A 12,390-nucleotide genomic window follows, 5' to 3' on the forward strand; every position below is an offset into this window, starting at 1 on the left:
CCAGAAGTTCTTTTACTGTTGAGAATATTTTTTAGCTATCCTGGGTTTTTTGTTATTCCAGATGAATTTGAGAATTGCTCTTTCTAAGTCTATGAAGAATTGAGTTGGGATTTTGATGGGGATTGCATTGAATCTGTAGATTGCTTTTGGTAAGATGTCCATTTTTACTATAATAATCCTGCCAATCCAAGAGTATGGAAGATTTTTCCATCTTCTGAGGTCTTCTTCGATTTCTTTCTTCAAAGACTTGAAGTTCCTGTCATACAGATCTTTCACTTGTTTGGCTAGAATCACACCAAGATACTTTACATTGTTTGTAGCTATTGTGAAGGGTGTCATTTCCATAACTTCTTTCTCATCCTTCTTATCCTTTGAGTATAAGAAGGCAACTGATTTGCTTGAGTTGATTTTATAACCAGCCACTTTGTTGAAGTTGTTTATCAGCTGTAGGAGTTCTCTGGTGAAGTCTTTTGGGTCACTTAGGTAGACTATCATATCATCTGCAAATAGTGATAGTTTGACTTCATCCTTTCCAATTTTTATCCCTTTGATCTCCTTATTTTGTCTAATTGCTCTAGCTAGAACTTCAAGTACTATATTGAAAAGATATGGAGAGAGAGGTCAGCCTTGTCTTGTCCCTGATTTTCGTGGGACTGCTTCAAGTTTCTCTCCATTTTGTTTGATGTTGGCTACCAATTTGTTGTATATTGCTTTAACTATGTTTAGGTATAGGCCTTGAATTCTAGTTCTTTCCAAGGCCTTTAATATAAAAGGATGCTGAATTTTATCAAATGATTTTTCAGCATCTAATGAAATGACCATGTGGTTATATTCTTTGAGTTTGTTTATGTAGTGGATTGCATTGATGGATTTCCGTATATTGAACCATCCCTGCATCCCTGGGATGAAGCCTACTTGATCACAGTGAATGATTGTTTTGATGTGTTCTTGGATTCAGTTGGCAAGAATTTTATTGAGTAGTTTTGCATCGATATTCATAAGGTAAATTGGTCTAAGGTTCTCTTTTTTTGTGGGATCTTTGTGTGGTTTTGGTATCAGCGAAATTGTGGCTTCATAGAATGAGCTGGGTAATGTTCCTTCTGTTTCTATTTTGTGGAATAGTTTGAAGAGTATTGGCATTAGGTCTCCGTTGAATGTCTGATAGAATTCTGCACTAGAGCCATCTGGACTTGTGCTTTTTTTGGTTGGGAAACTGTCAATGACCACTTCTATTTCTTTAGGGGTTATGGGACCATTTAGATGGTCTATCTGATCCTGATTAAATTTTGGAAGTTGGTATCTGTCTAGGAAATTGTCCATTTCATCCAGATTTTCCAGTTTTATTTCAGTATAGGCTTTTATAGTAGGATTTGATGATTTTTTTTAATTTCCTCAGTTTCTGTTGTTATTTTACCCTTTTTATTTCTGATTTTGTTAATTTGGTTACTGTCTCTGTGCCCTCTGGTTAGTCTGGCTAAAGGTTTATCTATCTTTTTTATTTTCTCCAAGGACTAGCTCCTATTTTTGTTGATTCTTTGTATAGTTCTTTTTGTTTCAACTTGGTTGATCTCAGCCCCGAGTTTCATGATTTCCTACCTTCTATTCCTCTTGGGTGTATTAGCTTCTTTTTGTTCTAAAACTTTCAGGTGTTCTGTTAAACTGCTAGTGTATGCTCCCTCCAGCTCTTTTTTGTAGGCACTCAGAGCTATGAGTTTTCCTCTTAGCACTGCTTTCATTGTGTCCCATAAATTTGGATATGTTGTGCCTTCATTTTCATTAAATTCTAAAATGTCTTTGATTTCTTTCCTTATTTCTTCCTCAGCCAAGGTATTGTTGAGTAGAGAATTGTTCAGATTCCATGTGTATGTGAGCTTTTTGTTGCTATTGAAGATCACCCTTATTCCATAGTGATCTGATAGGAGGCATGAATTAGTTCGATCTTCTTATATCTGTTGAGGTATGTTTTGTGACCAATTATATGATCAATTTTGGAGAAGGTACCATGAGGTGCTGAGAAGAAGGTATATTCTTTTGATTTATGATAAAATGTTCTATAGATATCTATTAAGTCCATTTGGTCCAAAACTTCTGTTACTTTCACTGTGACTCCGTTTAGTTTGTGTTTCCCTAATCTGTTCATTGAAGAGAGTGGAGTGTTTAAGTCCCCCACAATTATTGTGTCTGGTGCATGTGTGCTTTAAGCTTTAGTAAAGTTTCCTTTATGAATGCAGGTGCCCTTGTATTTGGGGCATAGATGTTCAAAACTGAGAGTTCTTCCTGGTAGATTTTTCTTTTGATGAGTATAAAGTGGCCTTTTGTATCTTTTTTGATGACTTTTGGTTGAAAGTCTATCTTATCTGATATTAGAATGGCTACTACAGCTTGTTTCCTGGGACCATTTGCTTGGAGAACTGTTTTCCAGACTTTTACTCTTAGGTAGTGTTTATCTTTGACACTGAGATGCATTTCCTGTATGCAGCAAAATGTTGGGTCTTGTTTACAAATATAATCTGTTAGTCTATTTCTTTTTATTGGGGAATTGAGTCCATTGATATTAAGAGATATTAAGAAATAGTGATTGTTGCTTCCTGCTGTTTTTGATATAATTTTTATGTTTGTGTGGTTATCTTCTTTTGGGTTTGTTGAAAGGAGATTATTTTCTTGCTTTTTCTTGTGTGTAGTTTCCCTCCCTTTGTTGGTGTTTTCCATTCATTATCCTTTGAAGAGCTGGGTTTGTGGAAAGATACTGTGTAAATTCGTTTTGTCATGAAAAACATTGGTTTCTCCATTTATGGTGACTGAGAGATTTGCTGGATATAGCAGTTTGGGTTGGCATTTGTGTTCCCTTAGGGTCTGCATGACGTCTGCTCAGGCTCTTCTGGCTTTCATAGTCTCTGGTGAGAAATCCAGTGCAATTCTGATAGGTCTACCTTTATATGTTACTTGACCTTTTCCCCTTACTGCTTTTAATATTCTTTCTTTGTTTAGTACATTTGGTGTTTTAATTATTATGTGACAAGATGAATTTCTTTTCTGGTCAGATCTATTTGGAGTTCTGTTGGCTTCTTGAATGTTCATGGGCATCTCTTTCTTTAGGTTAGGGAAGTTTTCTTTTATAATTTTGTTGAAGACATTTACTGGCCCTTTAAGTTGGAAATCTTCACTCTCTTCTATGCCTATAATCCTTAGGTTTGGTCTTCTCATTTTGTCCTGCATTTCCTGGATGTTTTGGGTCAGGAGCTTTTTGCATTTTTCATTTTCTTTGACTATTGTATCAATGCTTTCTATGGTATCTTCTGCAATGAGAGACTCTTTTCCTATCTCTTGCATTCTGCTGTTGATCCATGACTCCTGACTTCTTTCCTAGGTTTTCTATGTTCCGAGTTGTCTCCCTTTGTGATTTTGTTATTGTTTCTACCTCCTCCTTTACAACCAGGATGGCTTTGTTTAATTCCTTCACCTGTTTTGTTGTGTTTTCCCTTAGTTCTTCAAGGGCTTCTCACTGTTTACTTGTGTTCTCTTGTATTTCTTTAAGGGGGGAGTTACTTTTGTCCTTCTTGAAGCCCTCTATGATGCCCTCCATCAGCATCATGATCTGTGATTTTAAATCCAAGTCTTGCTTTCCTGGTGTGTTGGGGTATCCAGGACTTGTTTTTGTAGGAGAATTGGGTTCAGACGGTGCCATATTGCCTTGATTTCTGTTAGCAACATTCCCACATTTGCCTTTTGCCATCTGGTTTTCTCTGGTGTTAGTTGGGCCTGCTGTCAGTGGCTGGTCCAGCGTGTGTGTGTGCCTGTAGGCCTATCTCAGCAACTCTGGGTGAGCTGCTTTCTCCTGGCACAAATTGCTGTGGTGCTGCAGAGTTCCTGGGTGCAGGTGGAGTCCTGATGTGGTGTGTCCCACATGATCCTCTACTCTGGTGAAACCTGCCTACCAGTCTGTTGCAGTCACAGACGCGAAGATGGCAGCTGAGACCCACTCTCTTGTAGTTGTATTTGGGTATGTACCTCTGTGGCCCCGATCAGTTCTGGATGCAGGCTGTGCTGGCTGTCTCCTCCTCACTGGCTGCTGGGTGTATAGCTGGGGCTTCCTGCACTCCTTGGAGATGGCATGCTGTGGCTAAGGGTGTTCCTGATCCAGAGACAAAAACCAGAAGGCTCTTGCCAGAGGCCTCAGGACTGGATCCTCCACTCTGCAAGGTCGGACTCACCTGTACAAGCTGCCTCTTCCTCGCTGGCTGCTGGGTGTATAGCTGGCTTCCTGCACTGCTTGGAGATTGTTTATGGATTTTGTAAATGAGATGCTTTTCATAATTTGTTCCTCAGAAGATTCACTCCTGGTCCTTAGAGAGGTTGCTGATTCTTGTCTGTCAGTCTTTGTTTCTTGCCAAGTCACTGAATTGATTAACAGGCGCTGTCTGCCCTGATAGATTTGTTGGGCATCTCTGCTGGTACCTTATCGTCTGCCAGCGGGATAGTTTTGCTTCCTTTCCATTTGAGCACTTTTTGTTTCTTTCTCTTGCCATTTTATATTTTGACTAAAACTTGGCGCTATATAGACTTAAGTCAGTAAACACAGGCGATCATCTTTTCCCCCAATTTTAAAAGAAAATGTTTTTAATGTTCCCCATTTGGTATAACATGCCCATGGGTTTGTCATACATGGCATTTATTATGTTGAGGCATATATATGTGTGTGTGTGTGTGTGTGTGTGTGTGTGTGTAATATCGTTATATGCCTAATTTGTCCAGGACTTCATCATAAAATGTTGAATTTTTATCAAATGCTTTTTCTGCAGCTATGATATGATTGTATGGCTTTATACTTTGTTTTGTCATTGCTTGCATATATTGAACCATCTTAGCATCCCTGAGGTGAAGCAACTTGGTTTTGGTATACTGATCTTTTGGGTGAGATTAATCAATGAAACCATCCAACCATGGGGTTTTCCTTTGAGGGAGGCTTTTAATTACTGTTTGAGTCTCATTATTTGTTAGTGGTCTGTTCAGTTTTCCAACATCCCTGACTCAATTTTGCTAAGTCTTATGTATCTGTAAGTCAATTTCCACAAGCTTTCCCACTTTGTTGGCTTATTGCTTTTCTTATAACCAATAATGATATTTTATGTCTGTGGTGTCAGTTCTAATGTATTCTTTTTTTAACCCTCTGATTCTATTTCGGTATTCTCTTTTTTTGTCCTGGTTAGTGTAAACACATTTTATGCTTTTATTTAATGGTGAAAGAATGAATATTTCATTGATCATGTCTGGTTTTAGTCTCTGTTTTTGCTCTGCTTTTTGTTATGTCTTTCCTTCTTAGGCAGTTCATTTGAAATGTTTCTATTTTAATGGGTAGATATTCCTGGACAGTGACCTCCATGTCAACACTGTATTGCTGGATCCTGCAGATCTGGGTATGGTGTAGATCCAATTCATTTTCTTTAGTACATGGTTAGTTTTCCTTCTGACTTTCTCAAATATTCTTTTTTTTTTTTTTTTTTTTTTTTTTACGTATATTCAGTCTTCCTATGTTTGTGCAGTTTCCAGTCTTCTGTTGTTAACTTCTGGTTTTCTATTATGAGCCAAAAAATAAATTGCTTCAAATTTAAAAATTCTATTCATATTTATTTGTAGCATGATCCACATGTTGATAAATAGAACATGATTCTACAACTGTTATATGGAATGTTCTATACATGTTGTAAGTAAATTTGATCTATAGTAGAGTACTTATGTCTATTGGTTATTGTCTTACTGATCTGTTCATTGATGAAAAAGAAGCATATATACTCCACACTATTTAGTATCTGTTTTCATATCTAATGTCTATTATATAAAACTGGCAGCTCCAACATGAGATTTAGATACGCTTACAATCATATACTCTTTTTTATTGTTAGTTCCTGGGGAATTTCTGGAGAATGTTTCAATTATTCCAGATCCATTTCCCCCTTTCCTACCCTCCCATGATTATGTCCCATTTTTTCCACCCATTAAGTCTAATTTGTGCTGCCCATACATTCTTTGATTAAGGTCTTCTATTAAAGCATGGTTGACTTACCAGGGACAACACTCAAATGAAATGAACTTTCCCTATAACCATGTTTTTTTTTTATTCGTCTGGTCTTTAACAGTCTCTCCTTAGCTTTTCCCACAATTTTTCCTGAGCCTTGGGAGGAAGGGATATGGTATAGATGAACTATTTAGGACTGAACATTCTGAAGTCTCTGTATCTTGGGTCCCTATGTTAATCTATGTTAATTTGTCTACTACAAATGCAAGCTTCTCTTATGAAGGTCTAAAGAAGCATTAATCTATGAGTATAACAGCCATTAGAAGTTGGCTTGGTAGTATGTCTGTTTAGCAGAATAATGGTAGTATGTTCTACCCCATATTTTTCATAAAGTACTTTTATATGGGTGTGCATGGAGATGTATGGGTTCACATGCCTGTCATATTCTCCTGAAGGTCCACAGTCTTCTATTGCTCATTTTGTTATTTTTAAAGTGTATTTTTAGTTGTATGTGTTTGAGTGTTTTGCCTGAATGTCCTTAAGTGTACCACATAAATGCAGTACCTGTGGAGGCCAGAAGAGGGTGCTTGGTTGACCAGAACATGAGTTAGCTGTCATGTGGGTACTGGAAACTGAACTCCAGGTTTCTTAAGATCAAGAATTGACAAATGGGACCTCATAAAATTACAAAGTTTTTGTAAAGCAAAGGACACCATCAAAAGGACAAATTGGCAACCAACAAATTGGGAAAAGATCTTCACCAACCCTACATCAGATAGAGGGTTAATGTCCAATATATACAAAGAACTCAAGAAGTTAGACCCCAGAAAAGCAAATAACCCTATTAAAAATGGGGTGCAGAGTTAAACAAAGAATTTTCACCTGAAGAACTTTGGATGGCGGAGAAACATCTTTTAAAAATGCTCAACTTCATTAGTCATCAGGGAAATGCAAATCAAAACAACCCTGAGATTTCACCTTATACCAATCAGAATGGCTAAGATTAAAATTTCAGGAGACAGCAGGTATTGGCAAGGATGTGGAGAAAGAGGAACACTCCTCCACTGCTGGTGGGGTTGCAAATTGGTACAACCACTCTGGAAATCAGTCTGGCGGTTCCTCTGAAAACTGGGCACCTCACTTCCAGAAGATCCTACTATACCACTCCTGGGCATATACCCAGAGGATTCCCCAGCATGTAATAAGGATATATGCTCCACTATGTTCATAGCAGCCCTATTTATAATAGCCAGAACCTGGAAAGAACCCTCAACAGAAGAATGGATGCAAAAGATGTGGTATATATACGCAATGGAGTACTATTCAGCCATTAGAAACAATGAATTCATGAAATTCTTAGGCAAATGGATGGAGCTGGAGAACATCATTCTAAGTGAGGTAACCCAGTCTCAAAAGATCAATCATGGTATGCACTCGCTAATAAATGGATATTAGCCTGGAAAACTGGAATACCCAAAACATAATCCACACATCAAATGAGGTACAAGAAGAACGGAGGAGTGGCCCCTGGTTCTGGAAAGACTCAGTGTAGTAGTATAAGGCAAAACCAGAACAGGGAAGTGGGAAGGGGTGGGTGGGAGAACAGGGGGAAGGAAGGAGGCTTATGGGACTTTTGGGGAGTAGGGAGCCAGAAAAGGGGAAATCATTCGAAATGTAAATAAAAAATATATTGAATTAAAAAAAAAAAGAAAATGTTGAAAAAAGAAAAAGAAAAAAAAAAAAGGCAATCAAATGCTCCTAACTACTGAGCCATCTCTCCAGCTCTTCCTCCTAATTACCTCACTCAACCTGGAGGTCACCGATTGGCTAGTCTGGTTGGCAGTGAGCTTTTGGGATCTTATCTTTATTTCCCAAGGGCTGGGATTATAGGCACTTGCAGTAATTCACATGGGTTTTGGACATCTGAGCTCAGGTCTCCAAAGTTTTTTAACCCACAGAAATGTCTCTAAAGCCCCCATTATATTTCCTGGATTAATTGATGCCTAGCTTGTTGTACAATGAGCTTGTTAATGTCTTATCTTAGTTTTTGTCTTAAAGTTTATCTTGTCCCCTGAGAGGGATTCTCTGTCCTCCAGGTATGGAGACAGGGAGTTAGATGCTACTACATTTCTCTTACTAATCTGTTATTCTAGGTCTTAGATTTTTCTAATCTTTCTTTCTCTTGTAGTTTTCTGTGTTATTCCACAGTCACAAATCTAAAAATGCAGCTATATACAAAGAGTATATCTTTATATATTCTTTGTGGGAGCGTTCACAAGTGCTTGCTCCTCTTTTAAGCTATCATGAAGTCTCTAAATTACATTCTGTTTGTCTTTTGAAAAATTATTGTTTTGGGGTTTGTTATGGTGTAGGTTGAGCCTGGGTTTTTTTTTTTCTGTGACTCCCTCTCTTCCATTAGTTTCTTTTGCCCCCTTAGACAGTTCTGTCTACTTTCATGCCGTAAATACACAGACCACACAGACACACACACACCTTTATGTACCTATATCAAATCTAGGAATCACAAATGAGAGAAAACAAGACATTTTGTTCTTCACTTAGCATAACTGTCTCCAGTTGCATCCATTCTTTTGTAAATGATGTAACATGGTTCTTTATGGCTCAAAATATTCTTCTCTGAATACAGGCCACATTTTCTTTGTCCACGCCTCTATTGTTGGATACCTTGGTTGGTCCCATAACCTAGCTATTGTGGATAGTGCTGCAATAGATATTGTGATATGTTTGTTCAGAGTCTCTGGGTAAATATTCAGGATTGGTACAACTGGGTCATAAGAAGGATCCAATTTTAGATTTTTAAAGAAGTCTTCATGCTTAATTCCATTGTAACTAGAATAGGTTACATTTCCATAGCTATGTAAAGGGCGTCCTTTTATTTGCATTTTACCAACATTATTTCTCTAATGACTGGCATCGTGATTAGGGCAACATGGAACCTTAATATATTTTAATTTGCATTTCTCTGATGACAAATGAAATTGAACATTTTCATAAGTTCCTAGATATTTGTATTTCATATTTTTAAAACAAATTTAATTTTATTAAAATGATCATTTTCCTTACCCCCTGCCCACACAATCTCTTGTTTTCTCTTTCTCCTTCTCTCTCTTTCTCACTCTTTCTCTCAGAAAGATAGAAAGAAAGAAAGAAAGAAAGAAAGAAAGAAAGAAAGAAAGAAAGAAAATGAAAGTCTAAATAGACTAAAATGTACAAAAACTAGAGTCTGCTTTGGTCAACTGCATACACATACACAAACATAAACACACACACACACACACACGCGCGCGCGCACACACACTTGGTATGTTGGTCAGCCACCCTTGTACCTAGGACCTGCTCTGGAGAGTAGTTAATATACCCTGTATCACTCCATTGGAGAAAACAGATTTTCCCTTCCCAGATGATATCAATTACCAATAGCTTCTTAATTAGGAGGTGAGGGACTTTGTGTCCATTTCCCCTGCACAGCCCTGAGATTTTTGTCTGGACTGAACCTGTGCAAGTCGTGTGTGAGTTGGCTTAGTGTCTGTGTTCACATGACTCTCAGTTCTGTTCTGTCTGGAAGACACTGTTTCCCTGGAACTATTCCTCACCCTTGGCTCTTGTGGTCTTTCTGCCTCCTCTTTTGCATAGATCCCTGAGCCTTGAGGGAAGGCATTTGATGAAGACATCCCATTTTGGACTGAGTGCTCCAAGGTTTCTCACTCTTTATACATTGTCCAGCTGCGGCTCTCTGTGTTTATTACCATTTACTGCAAGAAGAGACGTCTCTGATGATGGCTGAGTGTTCCTATGATATATTGAAAGCTGCCTAATTTTATTAGCCTAATTACTTATTGGGTTGTTTGATTTCTTGTTGCTTAGGTACTTGGATATTGTGTGCATGTGGTGGGGTGCATGTGCCCTATCTAGCATAGGTGTAGACTTGAGGACAACTTGCAGGCATTCATTCTTTCCAGCCTGTTGTTTCCAGGGATTGCGTTTAGTCAGGATTGGTGCCAAGTACCCTTGCTAGCTCTACTAAATTTCACTTTTGTTAGGCAACTTGAAGTCAATTCTGTAGATAATGCAGTTTTTATTAAATTACTGGTTTTTTTTTTCTGTTTCTCTTTGTACAAGTCTATTTACTCTTCACTGAAAAATCAGGGACCTTTTCTTTTGCACAGTCTAATCCAGCAGTCTCACTTACTTTTCACACCATGCTTTGTACCATGGTTTCCACAGCTCAGTTTGGTTCAAGTCTACATCTTCTGTCTCCACTTAGTGTTTGAACTTCTTGGAACACAGCAACAGTTCTGTGATGCTTTAATTTTCTAATGTGCATGTCACTTATGAGCTTATCATATCACCATGAATTGTGTCTTTCTACTATTTTGCAAATTTTCATAGATACATTTGACTAGGCTCCAGGCAGCTTAAACTATATTAGTTGTATAATCTATAATTTAACATTATCACAAATGTTATTGATCTCTACTCTGGTTCTGAGGAGAGTGTTTTCTAGATGGAGCTTTATCCTTTGAAGTTTTTCTGTTTAAAGTTTATAACACAAGACTAGGTTTATTATTAGCCTAGTACTAATTGTTTTTTGAGTACTAAGTGGATACCAAAGTCTATATAATACCATTCACATTGTTTTTTCAGTCTATTTTCTAAATTCTGTCTTAGCACCAGAAGCGGTTACCTTAATCATTTCAGATTTTTCCTCATCCTTGAGCAGTTTCCATGTATGCATATTCTGATCAGTATTTGGTTCAATATTGATTTACTTTTTATTTTAATTGCTTTTTTGTTAACATAAGCCTTTATTAGCTTCTCTGGAAAGCATTTCGACAATTTTATTTCCAGTCTACATGTATTTCTAGCAGATTTATATATGCTGAGGAGAAAATGTGATGTCAGGGGCTAAACTAGACAATGTTTGCCCTTCAATAAAGAGGTTAATATTACTTTTAATCGTTTCCATTAATTAGCTAACTACTTTATTTATTCCCTTTACATCCTGATCATAGTTCCCCTCCACCCAGTCCCCTCATACACATCCCTTCTCCTTAATCCCCCTCCCTTCTCCTCTGAGAATAGAGAGGTCCTCCCTGGGTAACTAGCCATCCACCCCCACCCTACCCATGCACTTCAAATCACCCGGCTCATAAGTGGCATGCACATTAAAAGAAGACTAGGCACATCTTCTTGCATGGAGGACAGACAATCCAACCCATTTAAGGGAACAGGATCCACAGACAGGCAACAGAGTCAAGGTAAGCCCCTGTTCCAGTTGTTGGGGACCCACATGAAAGCCAAGATGCACATCTACCACCTATGTTCAGGGGGCCTAGGTCCAGCCCTTGTTTGCTCTTTGGTCAGTAGTTCAATCTCTGGGAACCCCCAAGGGTCCAGGTTAGTTGACTAACCTGTTGCTCCTCTTTTGGAGTTCTTAGGATCTTCAATCTTCCCCCCTCCTAACTCTTCTATAAGATTTCCTAAGCTCCACTTAATGTTTGGCTGTGCATCTCTGCATGTGTTTTGATCAGCTTCTAGGTGGAACTTCTCCAAGAACGGTTATGCTAGCCTCCTGTCTGCAAGCATAGCAGAGTATTGTTAATAGTGCCAGGGATTGATTATTGCCCGTGGGATGGGTCCTAAGTTGGGCCAGTCATTGGTTGGCCATTCCCTCAGTCTCTGCTCTATCTTTGTCCTTGAACTTTTTGTAGGCAGGACACATTTGGGGTAGACGGGTTTTGTGAGTAGGTTGGTGTTCTTATTTCTTCCCTGAGAGTCCTCCTTCAGGAGGATCTTCAACAAATGGTTCCAGTCTAACTATATATCTACATGTAGAAGAATACAAATTGATCCATATTTAACATCCTGCACAAAACTCAAGTCCAAGTGCATCAAAGAGCTCAACATAAAATCATAAATCTAATAGAAGATACAGTAGGGAATATTCTTGAACTCATTAGTACAGGAGACAACTTTCTGAACAGAGCATAGATAACAGAGCAAACACTAGCCCAATATTGATCACTAATATTGTAGCCACAGAAAACTTCATTATGAAATACCATCTAAGAAAGAATTATAAGAAATCCATGCAGAAATCTTTTTGATATAACTATATAAATGAAAAGGCAAAATTATTTTCTGAGTGTTCTTATACCCAGCAGTCTTTGTCTCCTGACCAATAATAGCTTAAACAATAAAATTATTTTAATGAATATGACCAGAGACATTTACTCATCATTGAATTCATGAAATCATTATGAAGACTGTTGTATGTCCCAGGCACTAGCCAACACTCCCATTCTCACAGGTTTTATTTATGTGTCTCTCTTAAGCACTGCATGGTCCTTTTCTGG

This window comes from Apodemus sylvaticus, chromosome 12 (genome assembly GCF_947179515.1).
Source record: "Apodemus sylvaticus chromosome 12, mApoSyl1.1, whole genome shotgun sequence".
Taxonomy (NCBI): domain Eukaryota; kingdom Metazoa; phylum Chordata; class Mammalia; order Rodentia; family Muridae; genus Apodemus; species Apodemus sylvaticus.